At 43.1% G+C, this 27,573-nt stretch overlaps 1 pseudogene across 1 annotated transcript; it reads left to right on the top strand.

Annotated features, from left to right (window-relative positions):
• The first annotated feature begins 15 nt into the window (after nt 1-15).
• LOC149746248 (S-adenosylmethionine-dependent nucleotide dehydratase RSAD2-like) lies at nt 16-22,539 on the top strand (annotated as a pseudogene). The gene is made up of 3 exons (XR_016388947.1): nt 16-5,880; nt 10,246-12,195; nt 14,263-22,539. The product of XR_016388947.1 is annotated as an S-adenosylmethionine-dependent nucleotide dehydratase RSAD2-like (transcript).
• Nucleotides 22,540-27,573: the final 5,034 nt, after the last annotated feature.

The raw sequence follows: 27,573 nt of genomic DNA, 5'->3' as shown, positions 1-27,573 counted from the left end.
ACACACACACACACACACACGCACACACACACATGGAAATTAAATTAGAAGTTCAAGGAACTCTTACTTTGAAGTGCTTTGATATTCCATTGTATTTATTTAAATACACACACTCTCACACATAATTACAACTCTGTAAATTAGTGAAATGGCACTCATTGGATGAATTAAATTACAACCAGTAAATGAGTGAACAGGAAAGACAAAGAGTTAAAGAAGATATTTGCAAAACATATAACTAAGAAAGTACATCTATACAATGAATTCTTATAAATCAATCATAAAAATGCAGAAAATCCAATACAAAAAGGGGCAAGGGATTTGAATAGGCACATCACAAACGAGAATATCCAAATAGCTAATAAATATATTAAAAAGATGCTTAACATCATTAGTCATCAGGAAACTGGAAAGTAAACCCACAAGACACCACTCCACAGCCACTGAGATGGCTAAAGTTAAACCAGATAAAGCAAACATCTCACAGTGACAGCACCAAGTGAGAAGAAAGATGTGGAGCAATACTTACATTACTCTGGTCGGAGTGTACATCGGGCCAGCACTCTGGAAAACTCTATGGAATTATGTACTAAAGGGGAGTATATATGTATTTTTTTTTTTTTTCTTTTTTTCGATACGCGGGCCTCTCACTGTTGTGGCCTCTCCCGTTGCCGAGCACAGGCTCTGGACGTGTAGGCTCAGCGGCCATGGCTCACAGGCCCAGCCTCTCCGCGGCATGTAGGATATTCCCGGACCGGGGCACGAACCCGTGTCCCCTGCATCGGCAGGCAGACTCTCAACCGCTGCGCCACCAGGGAAGACCTATATGTATATTTTTTAGGAACCAGTGATCCCGTTCCAGGGTGTATACCCAACACAGATACATACTTATGTTGACCAAACGACATGTACAAGAAAATTCATGGCCTAATAGCAAAATAGTCCAAATGCTCATTATAATTGAGCAATTCAATGGATTGTGGTATATTCCAACAATAAAATCCTAGATGGTTATGAAAATGAACAAAGTACTGGTGGACACAACAAAATGGGTAAATCTACAAATATAACATTGAGTGAAAGAAGCTATACAGAAAGCAGTACATAAGGTGTTATTATGTCCACAGGATCTTCAAAAGCAGGCAAACCTAGAGGATGGTTTTAGAAAACAGGACATGGTTATCTTTGGGGCAGAGGTAGGGCTTAGGGCCTGGGGGAAGGTACTGGACACGCGAAGGTCTGAGCAAAGTTCTGTTTCTTGATCAAGATGGTTGTTACACATGTGTGCTCGTTCGGTCCAAAATTTGTCCTGCTGTATGTGTATGAATTGTGCACTTTTCTTTATGCACAAGATGCTTCAGAAAAAGACTTACCAAAGTAATAATATGAAGATTTCAAGTAACTGAACCGATTCTGCAATCTGCTAGTGTGTGCCAGCCGCTGTTTGATGTTACTGCAGGATGGTCCACATCAGGGAGCAGGGAGTACCCTGGGGATGTGCAAGTCTTTAAAGAAAAAAGTCCCTGGCTAATGAAAAATGGTAGTGACATTTGGCTGTTACCTGTTTGCATTTAGATGTCTTTAGAGATGGCTGACTCCCGAGAGGTAGAGACCAAGAAGGGGCTGCCTTGACTTCCCTCCAGCCCACACCCACCTTGAGCAGTTGGGAGAAGAAATCACTCCCTGGCCTTTGTCAGCCATTACTCTGAATAAGAAAGTCTACTTCTCTTGAGCCTTACTCTTGGATGCATGAAGGAAGACAGGTTTTGAGTGAATAAGCATATGTTCAGAGGATATCAAAGTGACGTTGACTTTTGTGAGCTCTTTGCCAGAAGGGACTTGGACTTGTTTATTTTATTCATATTTATTAATATTTTATCTGATACATAGGAGCTTCTCAATAAACCATGGTTGAGGAAAAGAAGAAAGGAAAGAAAGAAAGAATCCTTGAATGAATGAGTTAATAAGTGAATGAATAAACAAATGAATGATTATAAAAGAAACTGGCCTGGATAGAACAGACTTAAGAAGTAATAATAGGGCTTCCCTGGTGGCGCAGTGGTTGAGAGTCCGCCTGCCGATGCAGGGAACACGGGTTCATGCCCCGGTCCGGGAAGATCCCACATGCCGCGGAGCGGCTGGGCCCGTGAGCCATGGCCGCTGAGCCTGCGCGTCTGGAGCCTGTGCTCCGCAACGGGAGAGGCCACAACAGTGAGAGGCCCGCGTACCGCAAGAAAAAAAAAAAAAAAGAAGTAATAATAAAATAATGTGTTAGTAATTATCAAATATTAAGCAGTATTGCAAGTGTTTAAGTCCCGATTCAAATCCTCATTCCCTGTGTGACATAAGTTTCCCCAGCTGTAAAATAAGTTAGTGCCTGCAAAATATAGCCCAGTGCCTGGTACATAATGTTATATACATGCTAGATGTTTCTAACTGATTATGTCGAACTCTACTTTCAGTGCTTGATAAACTTCATGTCATTTAATACTTAGAATGCCCTGGGTGAAATAGACATTAATACCCATATTTCCCAGGTGTGTTAGCAAAATCAGGCAGGTAAAGAAAGTTACCCCGAATTAAACAATACTGGCTGACCTAAGATTCAAACCTTAAAATATTTGGCTTCAAAAGTCTGTGTGGTTACCCTTTATGACATATTTCTCATAATCATATTTGATTTGTAATGGAAACTGATTTGATTTTCGTTTCTTCATACACATGTGATCTAGAAAAAAAAAACGTATTTCTTGATTGAGCCAGGCCATGGTAAGGTTATAAAATACTTTTGACTAAGTCATATTTCTCATTGCAGGCTTGGTAATCATCAAGCATACACTGGTTATTGTGCTGAATTTGCTTTCAGTTTCCTTCTCAGTGAAATAAAAGTCATCTTTGCTTCTATTCAAAACATAACATGAGCAGAAGAACAAAAGCTGACCCTAATTAAATGATTTTCCCGGCACTGTTTTAAGTGACTCACATAAATTAGAATTCTCACTCTTCACAAATATCCCTTGAGATACCTGGTCTTACAGATGGGAATTGAAGATCCAGAGAAATAAAGTCACTTAGTCACCTAGCTAGTAAGTGACAAGCTAGGCTTGTGGTTTCATAAACTTAACCACTAGGGCTATCCCAACTTGCTACAAGTCTCATGAAAACATAAAACCACACACTCAAGATCAAACCCAATTCCCATTAAAGAGGGCTAAAGGATAGAAAATTTCAGTACAAATCCCAACACTTACTAGGAAAACTGTGAAAATAGATAATAAAAAAACACAATAATTCTTGCCAACTAAGAAGAATCTTGGTTATTAGAGAAATGCAGATCAAAACTACAGTGAGGAATCACCTCACACCAGTCAGAATGGCTGTCATCAAAATGTCTACAAATAATAAATGCTGGAGAGGGTGTGGAGACAAGGGAACCCTCCTGTACTGTTGGTGGGAATGTAAATTGATACAGCCACTATGGAGAACAGTATGGAGGTTCCTTTAAAAAAAGAGTATAGAATGTGGATATTATATACTGAATGTTGTGTAAACTTTATATATATTCGTACTTACTTGTATTTGCATAAAGAAACATTGGATGGTGTAGTCACTATGGAAAACAGCATGGAGGTTTCTCAAAAAACTAAAAAAACTAGATATGATCTAGGATATGACCATACGATCTAGCAATTCCACTCCTGGGCATATATCCGGAGAAAACCCTAATTCAAAAAGACACATGCACCCCAATGTTCATAGCAGCACTATTTACAAGAGCCAAGACATGGAAGCAACCTAAATGTCCATCGACAGATGAATGGAAAAAGGAGGTGAGTGGGATGAATTGGGAGACTGGGACTGACATATATATATATTACTGATACTATGTATAAAATAGATAACTAATGAGAACCTACTATATAGCACAGGGAAATCTACTCAGTGCTCTGTGGTGACCTAAATGGGAAGGAAATCCAAAAAAGAGGGGATATATGTATACATCTAGCTGATTCACTTTGCTGTACAGTAGAAACTAACACAACATTGTAAAGCAACTATACTCCAATAAAAATTTTAAAAAATAAATAAAAAATAAAATAAATAAATGACTGTCTAAGACACACACAAAAAAGATGTGGTATATACATACAATGGAATACTACTCAGCCCTAAAAAGGAATGAAATAATGCCATTTGCAGCAACATGGATGGACTTATATATTATCATACTAAGTGAAATAAGTCAGACAGAGAAAGATAAATATCATATGATATCACTTATATGTATAATCTAAAATATGATACAAGTGAACTTATTTACAAAACAGAAATAGACTCACAGACAGAAGAAAAAACATACGGTTTTCAAACGGGGAAAGGCAGGGAGGGATAAATTTGGAGTTTGGGATTAACAAATACACACTACTATATATAAAATAGACAATCAACAAGGATCTACGGTATAGAACAGGGAACTATATTCAATATCTTGTAATAACCTATAATGGAAAAGAATCTGAAAAAGAGCAGATAGATATGTATAGGTGAATCACTTTGCAGACATCTAAAACTAACACAACGTTGTAAATCAACTAGACTTCAATTTTTAAAAAAAGGAAGCATCTTAGAAAAGCATCTGATTTTCCTATTGTCTATTAAAAAAGGTATAGAGATGCATAGACATGCAGGGAAATACAATGTCTAAATTTGAACATGTAAAAATGCATACATTAAGATAAATTACTAAAGAAAGATTCAGGCATCAGTGTCATTATGTGCCTATGCATTTTTGTTTTTGTTTGCTTGTTTGTTTGTAGTATGTGGGCCTCTCACTGTTGTGGCCTCTCCCGTTGCGGAGCACAGGCTCCAGACGCGCAGGCTCAGCGGCCATGGCTCACGGGCCCAGCCGCTCCGCGGCATGTGGGATATTCCCGGACTGGGGCACGAACCCATGTCCCCTGCATCAGCAGGCGGACTCTCAACCACTGCGCCACCAGGGAAGCTCTGCCTATGCATTTTGACTGTGATCTGAAAGGGGATGCTGAGGCTCATGGAGTAGGGTCTCATCCTCCAAGGGTCATTCATTCTTTTCACTATTTGGCTCTCCTAACAAACACCTGAGTGCCCCCAGGTGAAGGGTGCTGGAGTGGAAGCTTCTACATGTTATGTCATGCACAAGCAATACAACAGCTACAGACGTGGCTAAGTCTCTGTCTAGTTCTACTGCTATCTGCTAGATCGAGATAGAGATTAGCTATCAATACCTTCTCCATCTGTATCCAGTTAGGAGGCTGTTATTTATACCCCTATTATTTATAGGCGGGGGAAGCAGCGGGGCAGGGAAAGCAGATGTCAGTCTTAGTCTTGAGCCTTCAGTCTTGGCCCTGTTCCAACTTTCATTTTCATGAAAAGAGAAATCCAAACTTGTGCTCAGCTGAGAGTTAGCCAAGGAAGGGGTGTCCCTGCTCCCCGTGTGACAGGTTGCCGGGCACATATAAAGTGAGCCTGCAGCTGCAGGGCGGCCTCAGGGAACCTGGCCACCATGTGGATGCTGGTACCCGTGTCATTCACTCTCAAGCTGCTGAGCGTCTTCGTGCTCCATGTGGAGCAGCCTGGGGACCCTGTTCCCCCGGCTCAGGGCAGCATTCTGGCTGGCAGGGGGCAAGAAGAGCCAGCAGCAGCGGGGCAGGAGAAAACCAAGGAAGCCCAGCAGGGAAGACGAAGAGGACCGCGATCTGCCCATCACCCCCACCAGCGTAAATTATCACTTCACCCGCCAGTGCAATTAAAATTGTGGCTTCTGCTTCCACGCGGCCAAAACGTCCTTCGTGCTGCCGCTGGCGGAGGCCAAGAGAGGCTTGCTGCTGCTGAAGGAAGCGGGTGAGTCCGGACCCAGTACGAGATCAGGGGCTCAGCTGGTACGTGGCTGGCTGACAGGAGGGGGCTGGGAGCGCGCATGGGCTGGACGGTTCCCCCAGAATCCTAGCGGTTCCCACAGCACAGGGAGGATGCCCTCCCTCCAGAGGATGTGGAGGTGAATTTGGGGATTGGTGTCTAGGCCTTCCCAGCCTGCAGAGTCGGCTGACCTGGGGGTAAGTGGAGCAAACCCATCCTCCTGATGCTGCTAAGCTAAGCGAGCCGCGCCTGCACCTGCCGGGTCCGGTCCGCCCAGCCCACGGAACGAGGCAGGTCGGGAAGGTCGTGCTGCACTCTGAGTCGGCCCGAAGCACTTGGGGTTTCCCAGAAACAGTTAATGAGGAAGGTTGCAAACAAATACAAACACTTTGACTTAAGAAACGCAATAGCTGAATCTTTGATTTTGGATTATTTGCCTGTTCTTACTATGAAACTTTAGAGAAACTATTTACGACTCAAATAAGGCAATGGCTTTGCTCTGGAGACTCTCACTCAGTGTCACCACGTCAGTAACTCGTAGGCATATCAGAGAGACCCCAGCCTGTCCAGTTCTACGGTGACATCTTCCGCTCCAGATCTGCCCTCCTGTCTTCCCTAGAGCAAGTTCAGCCACATGGCCAACTTTTTTCTCAACTTGTTGCCTTTTTTTTTAGTAATTTATTTATTTATTTTTGCTGTGTTAAGTCTTCGTTTCTGTGCGAGGGCTTTCTCTAGTTGCGGCAAGCGGGGACCACTCTTCATCGTGGTGCGTGGGCCTCTCACTATCGCGGCCTCTCTTGTTGTGGAGCACAGGCTCAGACGCACAGCCTCCGTAGTTGTGGCTCACAGGCCTAGTTGCTCCGTGGCACGTGGGATCCTCCCAGACCAGGGCTCGAACCTGTGTCCCCTGCATTAGCAGGCAGATTCTTAACCACTGTGCCACCAGGGAAGCCCCAACTTGCTTGCCTTTTTTACAGACATGTAACATACATTTGCACAGACCTGCACACACCCAAGTAAACAGCACACAACTCTAGACAGAAAACAGCAGGGCATCCAAAGTGCACGCTCCCTTCAGCCCCTGCCCTTCGTGCCCAGGATAACCACTAGCTCTTACTCTAACACACACACTAGTTTTGCCGGATTTTGTGCTTGATACGGTGAGATCGTAGCCTTGCACTTTACTGGATCGGACTCATTTTGCTTCCCATATGCCTGCCCAGTCATCCACAGCTCATCCAATGCCTGACCCACCTTGCCGTTCCCATTGGGGTCTGGTTCAGGGTCTCATTATTTCTCACCAGGACTGCTGCAATTCATCTCATTGTCTCTGGGTCCCCTCTGAAAGCACGTTATCTTACTAAAATACATATTTTGATGGCTAACTCCCCCACTTAGCTCTCTTGCATGGCTTCCAAGCCCAAACTTGTCAGCACAGGCTTCAAGCTCAGTGTTGCCATCCTTCACCCCAATTCCTGAAGGGCCCCAAGCTGTGGACACATCATGTGACACAGTTCTCCCACAACACCTGCATCGTGGAGCCTGTGATCGCACTGTTCTCTCTTCCTGGAACGCTTGTCACCTCAGTCTCTGTTGGTGAACTTTCAAAGCTCCTTAGAATTATCCCTGGTCCTCGTCATGCAGAATGAATGCCCTCTCACCTTCCTTTGTGATCCCATGGCATTTGTTACAAATGCATGTATTATAGCATGTTTTATTTATTTTATTTTTTACTTGAATGAAAGATTCTTTAAATCCTATAATGCTTTACAGTTTTCAAAAGTTTCACACACATGATTTCATATAATCCTAATTATAACCCTTTTTGTCCCTAGCCCTATCTTGCCCCTCCCCACTTCCCTCTCCCCACTGGTAACCACTAGTTTGTTCTCTATGTCTGTGAGTTTGATTCTTTTTTGTTTTATTCACTAGTTTGTTGCATTATTTTAGATTCCACACATAAATGATATTATACAATATTTGTCTGACTTATTTCACTTAACCTAATGCCCTCCAAGTCCATCCATGTTGCTGCAAATGGCAAAATGTCATTATTTTTTATGGCTGATTAGCATACCTTTGTGTATATACACCACGTCTCCTTTATCCGTTCGTCTATTGATGGACACTTTTTAAAAAATGTAAAAGCTTTTGCACAGCAAAGAAAACCATTGACAAAATGAAAAGACAACCTATTGAGTGGGAGAAGATATTTGCAAATGATATGACCGATAGAGGGTTAGTAGCCAACATACATAAATAGCTGAGACAATTGAACCTCAAAAAACAAACAACCCAGTTAAAAAATGGGCAGAACTGAATAGAAATTTCCCAAAGAAGAAATGCAGATGGCCAACAGGCACACTTGAAAAGATGCTCAACACCACTAATCATCCAGGAAATGCAAATCAAAACCACAATGAGGTATCACCTCACACCAGTCAGAATAGCCATCATCAAAAAGTCCACAAATAACAAATGCTGGAGAAGGTGTGGAGACAAGGGAACCCTCGTACACTGTTGGTGGGAATGTAAATTGGTACAGACACTGTGGAGAACAGTATGGAGGTTCCTTAAAAAACTAAAAATAGAATTGCCATATGACCCAACAATTTCACTTCTGGATATATATCAGAAAGAAGTAAAAACACTAATTTGAAGAGATACATGCACCCCAATGTTCATAGCAGCATTATTTACATTGCCAGGGTATGGAGGCAACCGAAGTGCCTACTGCAGCATATTTAAAATTGTGCTCTTGTGTTTTGTTTTTAATATCTGGGTCCCCAAAGAGTTTGAGTTCCAAGATTGAAACCTAGCATTCTGCTTATCTTACTGCCTAGCAAAGTATCTAGAAGGTAATAGGAATCTAATGAATGTTTTTGAATGGATGAATTAGTGCATGAATGAACAAATGAAGAGAGGTGTGGGGTTATGGAACAAACTTAGCCTCTCGATTCACACGGCCAGGATTTGAGTTCCTGCTCTAGCACTTAAACAATGTGTCAAGACATTTAACTTTCTGAATATCAGTTTAATATTCTTTAAAATACAGACAATAGTGATAACTCATATATCAACCTTAAAAAGTTGTTACAAGGCACAAATAAATAAATGCTCATATGTTTTTTAATAGAGTATAAACTATTACAGTTATAATTAATACTTTTATATCATGACCTCTCAGTTTTAAGTAAATAAAACCAAAGTTAGTTAAAATGGTTAAGGTATAGCATGGGTGATGTGTCCTGTAAGTAAGATTTCTGGCAAATAGAGGAAAATCTATTTTGGTAGCTATTAAAATTTTAAATTTATTTTTAAATTTAAACAATAAAAGTACATTACATTTAAAATTACTGCTCTGGCTGAAGATGCTTCTAAAATATATTATTTACTTCTTTGGGGTTTTTTTTTGTTTGTTTTTTTTTTTTGGCTGAGTTGGGTCTTTGTTGCTGCGCGCGGGCTTTCTCTAGTTGCAGCGAGGGGGGCTACTCTTCATTGCAGTGCACAGGCTTCTCATTGCTGTGGCTTCTCTTGTTGTGGAACACAGGCTCTAGGTGTGCGGGCTCAGTAGTTGTGGTGCACAGGCTCAGTTGCTCCGTGGTATCTGGGATCTTCCCAGACCAGGGGTCGAACCCTTGTCCCCTGAACTGGCAGGTAGATTCTTAACCACTGCGTCACCAGGGAAGCCCACCTCTTTGGCTTTTGAACAGAACAGACTGAATAGAACTCAAGCATTATGAGCATCAGCTATTGATCCGTGCTGTGACAGGATGGCTTGTATGTTGGCACCACTGTGAATTAATTGCTCCTCGTCTAAGCTCTTAGCAACATCTCTACATCCTGTTTGTTCAGTTTTCTCATTCTTTCATCACCTCTAACCTAATCCTCAAACTCCTCATGGGCTACACCACTGGCCAATACACTGTTTCACTTTCTCTAGTTATCTGCCCCTATTTAACCACACATTTAGGGAATCATATTTTTATTGGATAATAATGCTCATCATACAAGCCACCTCCTAGCATGTTAGCTTATAAATAGTGAGGTGTTATAATTTACCACCGCCCCATTGTAGAAACATCTGAGAGTAAAAGAGGGTGCTAGAAAAACTAACTGATGAGATTTGGTCCTCCATAAACCGGGACTGTCCTGGGAAAGCTAGGATGGAAGGTGACCCTGCACACTTAGAAAGATCAAAGGCTTTGGAGCTTGGGCGTACGTCCTAGTGCCACTTTTCTCTCATCTCATTCTATTACATTGAGAAAATACTACTTTTGCCATTAAAATAATAATGGATGTTGATGAAGTGGAAAACTAGAAGGAAAAGCCGTGCTCTGTCTGTCCCAGGTATGGAAAAGATCAACTTCTCCGGTGGAGAGCCATTCCTCCACGACCGGGGCAAATACCTTGGCCAGCTGGTGAAGTTCTGCAAACAGGAGCTGCAACTGCCCAGCGTGAGCATAGTGAGCAACGGGAGCCTGATCCGGGAGAGGTGGCTCCAGAACTACGGTGAGAGCCTCGCGTGGCACGGGATGGCCGCCTCTGTCACTGTCTGTTGCTCTATTTCCCTCCATCCCGGGCTTTTGGCCAGGCCTGCTGGGGATCCAAAGGGAGGAGGAAACAAGTGGGCTTACTCTAATCTCTTTTCAAGCTGGTAGGGCTCTAAGTCAACAAGTATGGCAAGGCAGATAACAGAACAGACTAGCCCCAGAACTCTTCCGTCCATTATCAGCGTAGCTAGTTTTAGCTGAGCCGCTAGTGGGGAGAATTAACGCAGTGTACAGTTTTGCAAGCCCTGACCTTATCGTTTGCTATTCATGTTTAATTTTTAAAGTCTTTTCGGAAATAACTCTATTTTAGTAGTCTCGTGTACAAATTAAGTGATTAGACTAGAACAGTCGTTCTCACCTTTGGCTGCATATTTGGCTACTGAGGAACTTTATAAAATATCTGTACTGGGACTGGACTCCAGACTAATTATATCAGAGCCTCGTGGTATGTGGACAGGCCAAGTTGGGGTGCTCCGAGGGATTCCATTATACGACCCAGGGTTACAAACCCCTGGTCCTAAGACTGGGAAGCTAAGTTTTACATAGATGTTAATATTCAGAGAGCAGTACCTGGAATTTAGGAGGCACTTGAAAAATGTTAGCTATTATTACTACTAGCATTTTGGGAAACAGTTCTAACTGAACTCTTAGAGTGTGCTTTGCTTTGTGTAAGTTGTTTGAGCCTTGAAATCATCCAAAGGGTAGTTGCACTTGTGATCTGTTGAGGACACTCACAGGAGATCTCTGATGAAATCCTCCTTCCAAGATGATGAAGAAATGGATGTGGATCTGGGTGTGGATGTGGGTAGAACAGCCCACCTGAGGAAGGTTAACAGGAAGACCACAGGGCAATGAGTCAACATCAAAATGACCGTGAAGGGAGTCACTCAGTGAAAGAGGGGGTTCAGAAGTTTAAAAGTAAGCTTTGGGAACCAGATTCCGAGCAGTAAGACAGGGTTAGGGAGCTGTGTGATCAGAGAAGAACTGGTTGGGTTTGCTGTCTGTGTCCCCAGGGCAGCGTGCTCTCTCCAGGATGGGCTCTACATGCTGTCAATATGGTGTAAAGAGTAGGGACCAGGAGGGTTGCTGCACCTTTGGGTCAAAAGCTCAAATGTTGTACGGGAGAGGTGGTGCAAATTAGTGAATTTGGAAGTGCATAAGGAAAAGGATCATTAGCGGTAGGGAGACAAAAAGAAAGTGTAAGGACTATTAATAGTGGACACGTGGACAGTCATTTATGAACTTCCGTTGATCCTGGTCCTATATGGGAGTTCAAGGTTAGTGCTGCCATATGCTCAAATTATTAAAGACACATCATAAATCTACATTCTATGTTAAATCTATCCCCCCAAAAATAGTTGCAAACAGTTTGAAAAAATTTTGGATGCCTGGAGGAACAAACAAAATGTTTATGTCTACCTATGTGGTCCATAAGGCTCCAGTTCTCCACCTCTGGCTTAAAGACCTGTGTCTGCATCCTTGGATGGAAAAGCCTAATGGTGACGGTTTTCTCTCAGGGGAATATTTGGACATTCTCGCCATTTCCTGCGACAGCTTTGACGAGCAGGTCAATGTCCTTATTGGCCGTGGTCAAGGAAACAAGAACCACGTGGAAAATCTCCACAAATTGAGGACGTGGTGCAAAGATTACAGAGTGGCCTTCAAGGTAAATTCTGTCATCAATTGACTCAATGTGGATGAGGACATGACGGAACAGATTAAAGCCCTGAACCCCATCCGCTGGAAGGTACGTACCGAGTTGCTTTTGCTGGTTGTAATTAAGAGAACGGTCAGGAGAGGCTTACTTCGGCAAAACCCGAAATGATAAGGATACAGAGAACTATGGACTCAGAAAGCCATTTGGGAAAGCAGGCCCTTGGTCCTTCTTTCAGCTCTGCTAAACGTTAACTACTTACATTCTCTTTGCCTCAATTTCCCCCTTATAACTGATTTCCTTCTGGGAAATTGTGAAAGTAAATATAAAAGAATATGAGAAGTGCTTGGAGATATTCTGAAGAATATGTTCATAGGAAGTCTAACTCGTATGTGTTTATTAAAATAATAAGACTGATTTGTCTTAAAAGCTCTTGGCCTATTTATAAATGGGTATGTGTTCTTCATAAATTCTGTTACTTCATTTTTCGTAGAATTATTAGAAGCTATTAGGAGAAAGGCCATCCCCAAGTGGTAGCAAAATTCATTCCCAAGATTCCTTCACCCAGATGTGTGCTTTAGGGCTTAGCCCCACTATCAGCTACTAAAAAGTCTAAGGTTCAAATACTCGTAAGCCAGTTCACAGTGACTTACAGCACCCACCATGCACAGATGCTTACAAAGAATTATAAGCTGAAGGTTTCTGCCCCTGGATGTTCTTCAGAATGAACTCAGGGAACTGTTTCAAATCAGCTTCTTGGGCCTCATCCTATACCCACTATCCTGAAACAGATTAGCCGGAGGGTTTGTGTGAATATGTATTCTTAACAAGCTGCCCCGATGATTGCTATGCAGGTATCCAAAGTCTGTGCCTGAACCCCAGACTAATGCAACTAAAGATAAGATGTAGAATTCAATTCTAGCAAGTAAAAGAGTTAAAGAAAACTCTTGTAATATAAAGCTATGTGTGCTGGGATAATGTGGCAAGGTGAAACAGGCAAGGTTTATTTCTGCCAAAGAGCCAGGAAGACTTCGTGTAGGAGGAGGTATTTGGCTCCTGCTTGGACAGAGGGACAGAATTTCCACAGGTAGGGAAGACCTAGGGAAGGAATTCCTGTCTAGACACCAAGAAAACCTTTCCTATCAAAGCTGCCTGGGATGTGCTGTTAATCCCACGTTAGCATTCAGAGAAGGGTTGTGGAGATGGGAACGGGATTAATGTATTATTTTCCTGAGGTTATCCTGTAACATGTGGAAATGGGCTATGGGAAACAAGAAATGTTTCTTACTTTAAAAAGTTTTAATTTGTATGTTGAACTTGATGTTTGGTTATATATGTAAGTAAGCTGGAATATCAGCCACTCTCCCAGGTCCAGGAGGAACTGAAAACAGCTACAGAAACAGGTGTGATGGGAAGACCCCAGGCTATGACCCACTGTGTGGAGGTGTCAGAGGAGAGCCAGAGGGCTAAGCTCTAAGCTCTTAGATTTCCCTTCTAGAGCCCCCTGCCAGTCATCACTCATGTACTATACTTATATATTATAAATACATATTATATATATTTTTTCTCATAGCTTTGGTTTGCTCATGGCTCCTTGTCACTTGTTCTCTATCTCTTTTCTCCAATCTTTCGACCCCTACTCTGGCTTCCACTTGCCTGATGCACTCCAGAATTGCCTTTTCAAAATTCTGACATTTTTTGGAGGGAGAGGATTAGCTGCTCTCCATTTAGAAAACAGTTTCTGCATCAGATCACTGAGGCCTGCAGGATGCAAGTTGATGTAAACCTGGATCAGGTGTCAACTGTTATGCAATTGCTCACGTGGTTCAGAACCTGGTCCCCCAGGCAGCCTCCTCCGCGGGAGGCCCTGGGCTTGCAGGCAACCATTATTTTGTAGTCTGAAAATATTAGGTTCTAAGACTAGATCAAATGTAATCTAGATCAGTTTTTAAAAATGTATATTTTGGGAATGTTTGGGCTTCTAGTACCATATCCCTACATTTCAGGGCATGTTCTCATTTCCCCAGAGCAGTGTCTTTCTAGAATGTTCCCTAGTTGGAGGAGTCTTCTTTGCTCAGGAGAGGTTCAGGGAGAAATGAGATTTGGGGCAAAAAGAGATGGAAAGCTCTTCACAAAGCCAACACCACACTTGTGTTTCAGGTCTTCCAATGCCTCATAATTGAAGGTGAGAATTCTGGAGAAGATGCTCTGAGAGAAGCAGAACCGTTTGTGATAAGTGATGAAGAGTTTGAAGCATTCTTGGACCGCCACAAAGACGTGCCCTGCCTGGTGCCCGAGTCTAACCAGAAGGTTGTATGAAGCAAATGTTGTTTTGTTCCCCATCACACATTTAGCTCCAAACAGGAAAGTGTCTCCACCAAGGGCTGCACACACTGTGGCTTTGGAGGGTTTGCGTGGACAGATGGGAGTAGTCTCAGGGCTGAGGTGGAAGTTTCACTAGATCTTTAGGTTTCCAATGTGAAAAATTGGATCCATCCTGTTAGTCCAAATGTATGTATCATGTAGTTTAAACAGTGTCAGCCAAAGCACGTCTACGGTTTGGAGCTTCCAGGTGTTATCAGAGACAGAGTAAATAATCAGTGTGTTCTCAGAAGGTAAAGAAAAAAGAACTTATTCAAAGCTACATTACTGCAGTGTTAGGAACAGGAGTAAAAAATTGAAGGTAGCCTGATATTCAACATACAGAGAACAGGTAAGCTCATGTTCCCTGTATGGAATGTTATACTGACTATATAACCTATTTCAAAGAATATTAGGGAACAAGGATAAATTTGCATGATATGATATTAGGTACAAATGAGGAACTATAGGCAAAATTCATTTGACCTTTAATCCTAATGTGCAAAAACTGTGTGTATGTACACATCCCATGGTCATCTTGGGATAATGGGATTATCAGTCATTCTTGTTTACCCTGATAACTGTTTGGACTTCAAATTTTTCTAAATAGGTAGTTTTATTATTTTTAAAGTATTTAAAAATCAAAACTTTCCCCATCTTCCGCCAAAAAAGATACATGCAGCAAAATCTCTCCCTCATATGCTTACATCATATTAGAAATTTGAGAGCAAGGATTCATTCCTTATACTTCAGACTTCTGACTAATGTTGACCAGAGTACGAATAAAAAATTCCTGAATGGGGTCAGAGCAGCTTTTGAAAAGAAGCCAGAGAACAGAGGAGAATACTCATATCTATACACTATTTTATTTGACTTTTTAAAATTTGCCTTAATTACATAGGTAATGTGAGATCAAAGAAAATACGTCATAAATTACTGCTTTTTGAGCACTTCACAGAGGCTTCATGAGCCAGAAATATTACCCCCGTTTTAGAAACTCTGAGGCTGAGTCATAGGGTTAACTGCCCTCACCTACATGACAGAAAGGGTTAGCTGACCTCACTCATGTCAGAGGTAAAGTGAGCTGATCTCACCTACATGAGAGGCATGGTTAGCTGACCTCATCTGTGTCAGAGGTACAGTTAACTGACCTCATCTATGTCAGAGGTATATTAACTGACATCATCTGTGTCAGAGGTGAAGTTAGCTGACCTCGCCTGTGACAGAGGTAGAGTTAGCTGACCTAACCCATGTCAGAGGCAGAGTTAACTCACCTCCCTTAGAGCCCAGCAAGGGACAAACTGGGGTTTGGATAACTCCAAAGCCTGAGAAGCTTACTAGTCAGTTCATTTCAAACTTCATTGTACAGACCCCGCCCCCCCCCCCCCAGGCAGGGTCTTGCTAAAATGCAGATTTAGAGTCAGCAGGGTTGGGGAAGTTATTGAGAGGAGGTGACCACTATTTGACCCAGAGCTGGACTGGGGCAAGTGGAGGCTCCTAACCCCTCCTCTGTCTTCAGGACGTACCCTCCCACGGTGAGACCATCTGGATGGCCCATGTGACTGAACCCAGCTCAGGCTTCTCTATAAACTTTTAAGACTAGCAGAGGGTGCTGAGGTCTTCTTGTCTTGCAGGTCACCCAAGACAAGCTTTGTGTGTCGGTTCCCTTGCATTGGTGAGGTCAGCTCACTTCACCTCTGACATAGGTGAAGTCAGCGAACCCTACCTCTCATGTAAGTGAGGTCAGCTAACTATACCTGATGGAGGTGAAGTCAGTTAACTATATCTCTGACATAGGTTAGCTCAGCTAACTTTATCTCCAATGTAGGTGAGGTCAGCTAACCATGCCTCTTATGTAGATGAGGTCGGTGAACTCTGCCTCTGACACAGGTGGGGTCAGCTCACTTTACCTCTGACGTGGGTAAGGTTTCACCCAGGGAACTCCCAAGTTTGCAAACCAGCAAGCAGGTCTTAGGTGGACCCATGATTCAGCATTTTAACCAGCTCCCAGGTGATGGTGATGCCTGGCCCACATCCAGACATTCAGGAACAAGGTCCCGAACTGGCCATGCACAGGAGGAGTTGGCAAACTACAGCCCGTGAGACAAACCCAGAATGCAAGCCAAGAACGGTTGGAAAAAAAATCAAAATAAGAATGACATCTGTGACTCATGAAAAGTATACAAAATGCAATTTCAAGGTTGATAAGGAAGGTTTCAGAGGAACACAGCCATGCTTCCTCTCTAAGCATTGTCCACAGTGGCTTTTAGTTGCCACAGAGACCGCATGGTCTCTGAGGCTGAAAATATTTACTCTCTGGCCCTTTACAGAAAAATGTTTGCAGACTCCTACCTCTATGGGGTACGTATAGAGGGTATACCTTCCTATGAGAGTGTAGGCACACTCTCTATCTACCTATAGAAGGCATAACTAGTTACAAGTAATGTAAGTAATATTAAAATCCTCAGATAAGCTCCCAGGTAATAGCATTAAAGGGATTCTGCTTTATTCACTGAAAAGGGGGTCCATCAGAGGCATGGCGGACACAGGGAATATTGAACAATGAAGGACAGGGCTCCCCAGAGCTGGAGGAAATGGGGAAATTAGCCTGGGGCTTTCACTGTCAGAGGAGCTTTCAGAGTGGCATGTGACCCTTCCAGCATGGGGCAGAAGCCAGCCTGCTAGAATCTGCTAGAATCCGAATGGACACAAACAGATGGCTCGGAGATGAGTGTTTGGTGGGTATGGGGCACTGGCAGATGGCTCACCTTGTAAGGGACGCATCTAAAGACACTCAAGAGATTTAAGAAACGTGGCCTCCAGAAATAATAAAGCACAAACGCACAAACGCGGTAAGATAGACAGTTGAGCGTACATACTGAAAAATATGCTTGAAACTAAGTTGGTATGTGATTTCTGCCTTGCAGATGAGAGATTCCTACCTTATTCTGGATGAATATGTGAGTATGTCTAATGCATTATAAAATGATCCCTTAAAAATTCATTAAGCAGCAAGGTCAGGGTTGAGTTATAATCAGCATAACCATTTAGTCCATATTCATTCTTTCTGGCCAGCATTTCATATTTTTATTGTAACTGACTAACATTAATATTATAGAGCCCTTACTTCGCTGTGTCCATCTCTGAGCTAAGGGCTTGGGCAGGCATTGGCTTGCATCTGATCCCAGTGTTTGCACACACCCGCACTCGATGGTCTTTTCCCTATGGCTATGGATCCATGGATGTCGCACAGAGCTGACATCACACAAAGCAGTGTCCTTTGTTATGCCATCTTCGGCTGGGTTCTCTGGTCAAGGGGCACCCAGGGATCTTTGCAGGAAGGACATGTCACACTTGCCGTTATTGCCTTTAATACCTCAGATGCTGCCAGCTTGTCCTCTGACAGATAGCTCTTGGCTTTGCAGAGAAGAGGTTACAGTTCCTCTCCAAAAGCCACTGGTACCTTCCTACCCCACTGCCTTCCAAAGGAAGAGATATGCCATCTTTCTCCAAACTGAAAAACAAATCACTTCTCCCTTTCCTTGTGTCTTTTTCTTTTCTTTTTCTGTCCCAATTCATAAACTTTTGCCAATATTTCTAGCACTGGACAAATAATTCCATTCAAAGATCTGTTTTTAAGAAATGAGCTCCAACAAGAACCATGGCTTTTCCATATTTAAACTGAATTTGGTGTTTCGAGAAATGCTTGCTGTGACTTTTGATATTTTATTATTTTCAAGTTAAATAGTGATGATTCACAGTCATTCATTTGTTGTCAATATGTGTTTTCTTTAAGGAACAGAGGGGAAGAGGTGGTAACACAAATATTCAGTTTATGGGTTCAAGGTAGAGAGGAAAAGTCAAACAGAATTTATTTTTGGAGTACCATGACTGGCTGGGGATTGTTTTTCTTTGGCTGGGGATTTTGACCAATGTTCCTCCACAAACTCTCTGGTTTCTGTACAGTTGGAATAAATAGAGTAGGAACAAAATTTACTTTTGGCAATCTAAGAACATTTGGATTCAACAAGTGTTACTACAAAACGCTGTGTGCCATGGTAGGTCACAGAGGTGTGAAGATCTGGTTCCTGTCTGTAAGATGCTTAATCTAGGATAAAAACCAAGACCCTTAGCAGGGCATGTGCTACACTTCTTGATGTGGGACCTACCCGCCTCTGTATCACCTTTCTTACCATGCTATCTCCCTTTCTTAAAAGAAGCTTTTACACTTTTTTTTTAATTTACACTTTTTTTTTTAAATCCCTGCACACACAGTTTTCACTCCAGGAATATCATCTACCTGAAATTTCCCAAACTCACTGTACTGTTTCATGCTTCTTGGCTTTTACGATATTGTTCTCTCTAGCTTACAATTTCAAAACATAACTTAGATGGCAACACATTTTGGAAACCTTTCCTGATTACCCCGCCCCCCAGTGGAGGGACAGGCACGTGTATATAATTCTGTTTATCATGCCCTTGCCTGGTCTCAGGTGTTCACGTGGGTGATGGGAGCTGGTTGAGTACAGAGATGGTGTCCCCAGAGTTCAATGCCCCCAGTGAAGCATTTGGTTCACAGCTCTCCACAAACATCTGTTGAAATGATTGGAACATCAAAAGTCATTTTGAGTTGATCCCCCGAATTGAGATTTACAGGAAATATCCCAATTTCTGTCATGAATTTCCTAGATGGCGCTTCGTGAACTGCAGAAATGGGCGGAAGGATCCTTCCACGTCCATCCTGGATGTTGGCGTAGAAGAAGCTATAAAATTCAGCGGCTTTGATGAAAAGATGTTTCTCAAGCGAGGAGGGAAATACGTATGGAGCAAGGCGGACCTGAAGCTGGACTGGTAAAGCTGAAGGCTGAACAGCCTTCAGCCCATCTGTGGGGACCGCCCTGGCACTCAGCGCGTGGCTGCCCTGCTTCCCGTAGGCACTGCCAGCGGCCCCAAATTCGATATTCAGTCGCACGTGGAATCGGATTGCCTGTGTTAACTGAACAGAGAAATAACTGGGAAAATTGAAATCCTTAGAACATGCAAGACCATCAACTTTAGTTAATTAGCTTATTATGGATTTAATTTTTGAGTAGTATTTACTGACTCCTATATTTCCATTTTGAAGTTATTTTTCTAGTCCTTTCATTTGATAGTTATTTTCCCATATGAAAAAATTACAAATTATCTCCACGGATTATTTCTGCTTGTGGTGAGGCTCTTTCCTTTTCGGCCTTCATATCACTGCAGTCTTGGACTTTTTACCCAGAAGTTTAGAAATAGTCCATACATGTTTCAAAGAATAAGAAATGCTCATCTTACCAGGCTTTGATAAGTGCCTAGAAGGAGATAACTCATCTCCCCGGGGCTCTGCATGGCCCTGACCCACGCTGGCTATTCCAGGAATGTGAGTGATCTCTGCTGCTCCCCTTTCTCTTCCAAGATTCTTAACAAAACCAAGGTGTGCTTTAAAGTTAGTGAGGAAGTTGACATGGGGTCAGGGCTTGGGTTGCTGTGTGAATCTGCTGAGTCTGTCAAGCAACAGCATATGAGTTTACTTGCTTGGTTGTCCCCGTGTCCCTGAAAAGCGACACGTTCCTGGACTGGCATGAACTCATCTGCAAAAGCAGCAGGCGAAGGTGGAGCAAAGGGTGTGGCGAAGAGTGTAGGATGAACCAGAATTTTCTGTAAATGAAGCTGTGGCACAATATAATATTTCCCATTTAACTCTGAATCACTTGAAATAAGAATGTAATCTAGGTCAATATAAGATCCAGAGCCTTCCTTTGCTAGGCTAAGAAAGAGCATGAGGGAAAATCTCACTTGAATTGGGTCAAGAAAAAAAAATTCTCCTCTTGGAAATACCACATTCAGTTTGTTCATGCAGCCTAGACAGTATACAATTTCCTGGGAAATAATAAGTTCCTATCACTGTTTTACAAAAGCAAAATCATGGACAATTTTTTGCTCAAAGAACTCTTGTAATCCAGCTGCAGTTCCAGAGTTGGCCACTAGGTGGCATTTAAATGTTGCCTGATTCCGCTATGCAGCCACGCAGAAATTCCGCTTCAGAATCTTTTTTCAACACTTGGTGATTTTGAAAGTGGTTTATGTGATTTTTTTTCCCAGAAAAGATATTCTTACTTCAAATTTTAAATCACTGTAATTCAACTGAAATATGTCTTCTGTGATAGAATTGTTGTCATGTATTTTCCATTTTATTTTATGTTTTTAAGAAAAAAAAAGAATTAGAAAGTATTTTTCCTCTGTGGGTCTTGATAGTATCTAAACCATGACGACCTTAATATAATCAGATAACCATAAAACAGGTTTTTTGTTTCTTACTTAACATGAGTTTACTTTGCTGACCATTCCATTATTCCACAGAGAAAGGGCACATATGTGAAAGCACAGAAGACATTGTGTGGTATCCAGTAGATGTTCAATCATTATAATCTGAAACAAAATCTGAATCTGAAGCCCAAATCCTCTGAGTTGAAGTGAATTTCTCTCGAGCTGAGGGAAACTGCATTTCTCTTTCCCTAAAGGGAAGTATAAAACAAAACACTACACTTGAGAAAAAAAAAAATATATATATATATAAAGAGAAAAAAACAAAAAAAGTACAAAAGTGAACAAAAATCAGAAAAAGAGAAAAACAAATAAGCTATTTTAAATGCACTTTCCAGCTGTTTTTACACCACAACCCCCTTTCTTATGCACTGAGAGAATTTTCAAAGCCTTCATGTTTAAAATATTCAAATGTTCATTTTTCTTAAGTGGGAGAAGTCAGGACATTTATCATTAGAGTAAAATTCAAGTTTGGATTATATAACATTTTGCTTTATAGTTTCCATTTTTAAATATGTGTATCAGCTTTGTGAGACATATTCCTTTTTATTAGGAAAATAAAAGGTAATTTAAGTGAGGTATCTCAATGTAAGTGTTAAAGGCAAGTATTTTGTGGTGCTTTCAATTATTGCTTAGTTTGGCTTGTGATACTATGAATAGAATTTTGTCTTAAGAAACCTAGAAAGATCAGACATTAGTAACAGCGTACTGGTTTAGAAAGGATGAACCATCTCTGTTATTTAGTGATAAATGCTATGAAAGTTGCCTGTTTAAGTTTGAAGATGAATGAGATCATTTGGCTGAATCATCTGAAATGTCAGCTCCTATTCTATGACAATCTGGCGTTTGGAGTCTAGTTGTTGGATCAGTAATGAGAACCATGATACTAAAACAGGCGGACAAATTCTCAATGAGGCTCCATCAGGCAATAATTCATCCCGCGGGCTGCTCTTCTGTTGAAAGGACTGTTTCATTCACTGCGATTAGTTGAAGACTCATCATGCAATAAGATTTTAAGGTTTTTTCTTGAGTATATTTAGGACATTCTTAATTTTAGAGAAATATATGTAAATATGTATATTTTTTCTCCATATATGATGCTCTTGACTACTGGTCTGTTGTATTGTAAGATGTTATAATACATTAAAGTATTTTTTGTACATTACCTTCACTTTCAGTGGGTCAATGTAGTGAAGTCTCTCCTTGGCGTGTGTTTTAAAGTAATGACATGCTTTTACAAACCACCCTCGCTAAAGGCAAGTACACTTTAAAAATCAAGAAGGTTATCAATAATTAATAAGCACATCTCAACCAACCCACTGGGCAACGAGATGGAGCAGAGGTGAGTCCCTGGGGAAAAAACTCCTTGTGTTCTAAAATAAAAGCCAGCCTCTTGGGGGCCCAGGGTCCAAAACTTGATCCCTTCTGAAGGAATGAATTCCTGCAGACAGGCAGCAGGAATAGTACCAGCCCAGGGTACGAGTGTTCGTAGAACCACCATTCTGAGTGTGACCTGGTCAGCAGTCCAAATGGCAGGCGTCTGGCACCCCGGAGTCCAAGGACGTGCAGAGCTCCCCCCGAGCACCCAGTTCCAAGCGGTCTATTCAGTCACCTCAGATGCATCAGGCCGGCCCTGCTGCTGCTTCCCCTGTCAGCCTGTTTCTCCCTCCCACCTGCTTCCTGGCTGTGGGAGCTAAGAGTTTCACATCCCTAGCTCCAATGCCCACCTCACATCCTCCAGACGCAGACTCGTCCTCCTCAGACATGCGGCATTTCCCAGACATGTACTTGCACTTGATCTCCGGTTACAAGCACTCACTTCTTCAAGAAGGATATGGCCTCACTACCTTTTCCCATCCTGGATACAGGCCAACACTGGGCTCCAGCCCCCAGGACAGAGGTCAAATCCAGGGGCTTGAAGACAGTGAAAGAGGCTCAAGGGGCAGCCAAGGTCCTCTGTCATCGTGGCTGGGACACGGACAGCCACATCTGGGGTACACAACCCAGTGTCAAGCCACTGCTGGCACACGTCGTACCAGTCAGGGGAAAAGGATGGGAAATTATGCAGAAAACCCACATAGCAATTTCAACTAGGATGCCATTGAGCTGGGTTTGAAAGACCAGAAAGAGTTTAACCACATTTCCCCCACCATGATTCTAAAAAGAATATGCATTTGGAGAATATCTGAAAAACAAAGTAAAGCAAAATGAAGAAAATAAAAATTACCCATAATTGTATCACCCAGAGGCAACTGCTAATTAATTTCATGCATATGTCCAGTAATGCATAGTTTTAATAGAATTGAGCTCTTACTCAATTTTATTTTCCACTAATATCTTATGAAGGGTTTTAAAGCCAATTAGCATTCTTACACTTTAATGAGAACAGCCAGATCTTAACAATTCACACAAAAAGATGAGCAGAGATTCAATGGTATTCTAAAAAAAGCAGTTAATTTGAAAAAAAAATCACTGGATTTCATTTTTGAGCTGTTTACATGTTTGATTATGAATGTGAGTGCAACTTGTGCTCTGGGAATTCACTTCATCTAGAAAATATACATATAATAACGAAAAGAAAGGTTCTCTGCGCAAGTTCATTCCAGGAGGATCCAGGGAACTGCCCAAAAGTGATTTATTTTTTCACCTGGGGCCATCTCGGCTTGTCCTTGCCTGATTCCTTTTTTTTTTTAGGCTGCACCGGGTCTTAGCTGTGGCACTCCAGGATCTTCCTTGAGGCACGCGGGATCTTTCAGTTGCGGCACGCAGACTTCTTAGTCGTGGCATGAGGGCTGTTAGGTGAGGCATGTATGCAAAGTCTAGTTCTCTGACCAGGGATCGAACCTGGGCCCCCTGCATTGGGAGCATGTCATCTGACCCACTAGACCGCCAGGGAGGTCCCGTCCTTGTCTGATCCTGCTCCTAATTCCCATGTGTGAGTTTTTCCACACCACCAAGCAATTCTCCCACACCAGCTGGATGTCCTACAATTCAACTCAAGTCTGACACTCTCTACCTGGTGGTAGCATCAGACTCTACAGGTTAAGGGCTCTGTCCTACAAGACTGTCCCTCACCACCCCTCCCCCCAATGCAGATGCCAATCACAACTGCAGGTTGTCACCTGTGCTTCTGACTGACCAGCTATGTTGAAGGTTCCAAGGACCCCCTCCTAGGATTGGATTAATTTGCTAGACCAGCTCACAGAATTCAGAGAAACATTTTACTTATTAGATTACCAGTGTACCGTGAAAGGATATAGCTTAGGAACAGCCGACGGAAGAGGTGCAGGGGGCCAGGTATGGGGAAAGGGCCCAGAGCTTCCATGGCCGCTCCAGGGGCACCAGTCTCTCCCAGTCTCCACATGTTCAACAACCTGGAGGCTCTCTGAGCTCCATCCCTTTGGGTTTTTATGGAGGATTCATTACGTAGCATGACTGATTAGATCATTAGCCACTGGTGATTGAACTCCCCTTCTGGAGGTCTGAGGGTGGGACTGAAAGTTCTAACCCCCTAATCACATGGTGGGTGCCCTGGCAATCACCCCCCACCAGAGGTGGCCTAGGGGTTTTCCCAAAGTTCCCTCAATAGCGTAGCAAAAGACATCCATATTGATGTCATTGAGATAGGCTGGGACCTGGGACCCCCTTACCTAAATGCTTGCACCTGCACAAATGTCTCCTACAACAATGGAATAAAAAGAAACTATAGGGGCTAAAAGTAACTGTGCACTTGCACAGTTGGGGCAAATTATGAACAAGATACAAAAAGGCTAAAACCCAGCTGCCACTTCTGAGGTGCTGGGAGCAAAAGCAGGGGACCGCACGTGTCCCCTGTACACAGCACCACCAAAGGGGTGGGCACACCATCCAAGCCACCCGTCCTGGACCCATCTATGCCCCCCCACCCCATTTAAGTGACCAGCTTGCCCCCTCTGGGGAGCAAACAAGGAAACCGGTTACTTTTTTTCACTCCCTCCTGCTGTGGCATGAGTCCCAATAAAGCCTTGCCTCAATTCCTCATCTGACCTCTAATCAATTTCTAGTGATTAAAGTGATCCAAGAACCTAGTAATATCATCACTTAGGAAAGTCCAAGGGTTTTAGGAGCTCTGCACCAGGAATGAGGATGAAGACCAAATATGTATTTCTTATTATAAATTATGATCTGTCACCCTGAACCCCCTTAGCTCCATGCCTGAATAGACTGACTTCTACCAGTTCTCTCTTGGAGTTTTGGTTGTAATAAGTTTCCAAGAATTCCTCCCCATAAGCTGTTACTGAGGAGTCACAAGACCTGTGTGTGTGTGTGTGTGTGAAGCAGGAGCTGTGTATTTTCTCAAGGGATACCTCGTCACTCCTTCCATCATAACACAGATGTCACTTTATTCAAGTGTTGTTTGCACTGAACTGACCTGTTGCAGTCAGCTCAGGTGGCCATAATAATACACCTTAAACAACAGACATTTATTTCTCACAGTTCCGGAGGCTGGAAGTCCAAGACCAATGTGCTGGCTGATTGCGTGCCGGGTAAGCAATTCCTGCTGCCCTCAGGTGGCAGAGACGACCGGTTGGTAACACTGGGGAGGACTCGCCTGGGCTCCAGGCTCTGGGAGGGGGGGTATTCCCTCTGCCTCCCCACCTCCCGGGACACCCAGACTCAGCAACTCCAGGTATTGCTTGGTTTTTATTTGTTTGCTTGAGTCTGTGGAGCCTTCTCTTGATGAGTAGATGTTCTAAATGTGCATCTTCTTTCAGGGAAATGAGATGTGGCCTTACCCTGAGATCCTGTGATAAGAAAAAGTTCTCAGAAATACAGCCTGGTATCCAGCATTCATACACAGATATGAAATAAGACAGGGAGGAAAGGGGAAGACAGAGAATTGATACAGACCTTCATACACATGCAGGATGGGGACGGAAGAAGAGGAAGCTGCATTCTTTCATCCTAACGTGGAACCATGGTGTCAGAGCCATGGACACCATGAGAGGGAGGAAAGTATGAGAGCTCGGGTCAGGCACAAAGGCTTATGACCTAACGACACCAAAGGCAACAGCAGTGAACTGAGGTCTGAAATATTAGGAGAAGTTTCCCAGCTTGTCCGGGGTTGGAGAACTTAAAGAGATTGAATAATCTCCTTAACATAAAGTATCCTAAAAATCATAGCAGAATAAAAGTTAAATACAAAGAAATCAAATGGTTCTTAGAAACAAACAGAAACAAGAATCTCCAAAGGGGTCTCCAGGTCTGTTTAGATCCAGAAAGGGTCTTTGCAGCCACGGTTCTATTCTTACTCCCATGGTCCCTCAGAACTGTCCATCCACAGGTGGTACCCAAGGCCCCGTGGATCCTGGCTGTCCAGGACCCACCCTCCACCCTCATTTCTGGTAGACAAACCCACTGCCTCGCCCAACCAGTTGACCCCGCCTGATGTGTCCTGGTTCTCCCCTCTGTGGCTGTGCTGGGGCTCTTCCCGCTGTTCACTATGTCCGGGTCAGCTCTCTGGGAGGCAGGCTCTGCCATGGATGTTTCCTGGCAGGGAATGCTCTCTGAATGGCTCTCATAGGGAGTGGGGAGAAGAGGGCCTGGGAGGAGGTTGCGATAGAGCTTCAGCTGATGGGACTTGGCTAGGACCCTTCAGGACTCTTCCAAATTAATGCAGTTGAGCAGGCCTTTAACTCCCAAAGGACTGATGATTGGAAGCACTGCCTCCAGACATTTGGGTGAGGCAGCTTCCTTTGGCAGAGGAGAATTCCCAGGAAGTGAGCTGTCAACACCCCCTCACTCCAGGCAGCTTGGGGAGTGAGTGCTGCCTGGAACCATGGTTCCACGGTAGGATGGAAGAGCGCAGGTTCTATAGGCGGGTCTGTGCAAAGGCACTGCTGCATCGACCTGTCAGATCTCACCCAAACCCTGTCCACTGGATGGAGCTCATGTCCTGTTCCCCTCTCAGCCTTTATTGTAAACCTTTAAGACATTATACCACATGGCCACATGCATGAGGAATGAGCTTCGGGCACCACAATCTCTGTTCTGATTCTTGCCTGATTTCCTCACGGTGTTGCCTTTCTGCCTCTCTGATACCTCCATTCCTTCCAGGTTCCCATATTCTCTGGCTCCTGGCCAACTGCCTCAAACGTGCTCTCACATCTAAGACTTGATGACTCATTCTACTTACCTGGGACTGCACATTGACTCCCCTTAAGACCCACAGTGAATTACTGTGACTCGACAGCAAGTCTAGAACGAAGGCATTAGTAAGTGTATACTAGGTTTCCATAGCTTAACACGTGCAAGTGTACATTCTTCTGGGAACTACCAGGGGAATTACCTAGCAGGAGGTAACCCAGGAACCCAGACTGATTTCCCTGTAGGGTCCAACCGTCTCACTAGGTGGCTGTGTGCTCACTGTGATGGGGCCAGGCCAGGTCAGTTAGAGGTCTTGAAATTCTTCTCTCTTTCTCAGCTCAGAAGTGACAGTCCTGCGCACAGTCTGGTGAACAAAATGAGTCACATGCCCCCTCCTACCTGCAAGGGGCTGGGAGATGTGCCGAAGTACGTAGATATTTAGTGAGCATCAAATATCTGCCCACAATTAAGTCCATCTAATGTTGAATATAACAGTCATTCCTTCAGAACTGGAAAAGCCTTTTAAAATTCTGTCAAGCCACAAGGGTCAGATCCCATTGATTGTTCTAGAAAAGCAATATAATAAAACATGAAAATAACTGAATCAGCCAAGAACCTTGAGTAATAGTACCATGG

Source organism: Delphinapterus leucas, chromosome 19 (assembly GCF_059928025.1).
Source record: "Delphinapterus leucas isolate spDelLeu-1000000601 "Yukka" chromosome 19, BTC_Dleu_Yukka2, whole genome shotgun sequence".
NCBI classification, from domain to species: Eukaryota; Metazoa; Chordata; class Mammalia; order Artiodactyla; family Monodontidae; genus Delphinapterus; species Delphinapterus leucas.
This window is presented reverse-complemented; position numbering and strand designations above follow the sequence as displayed.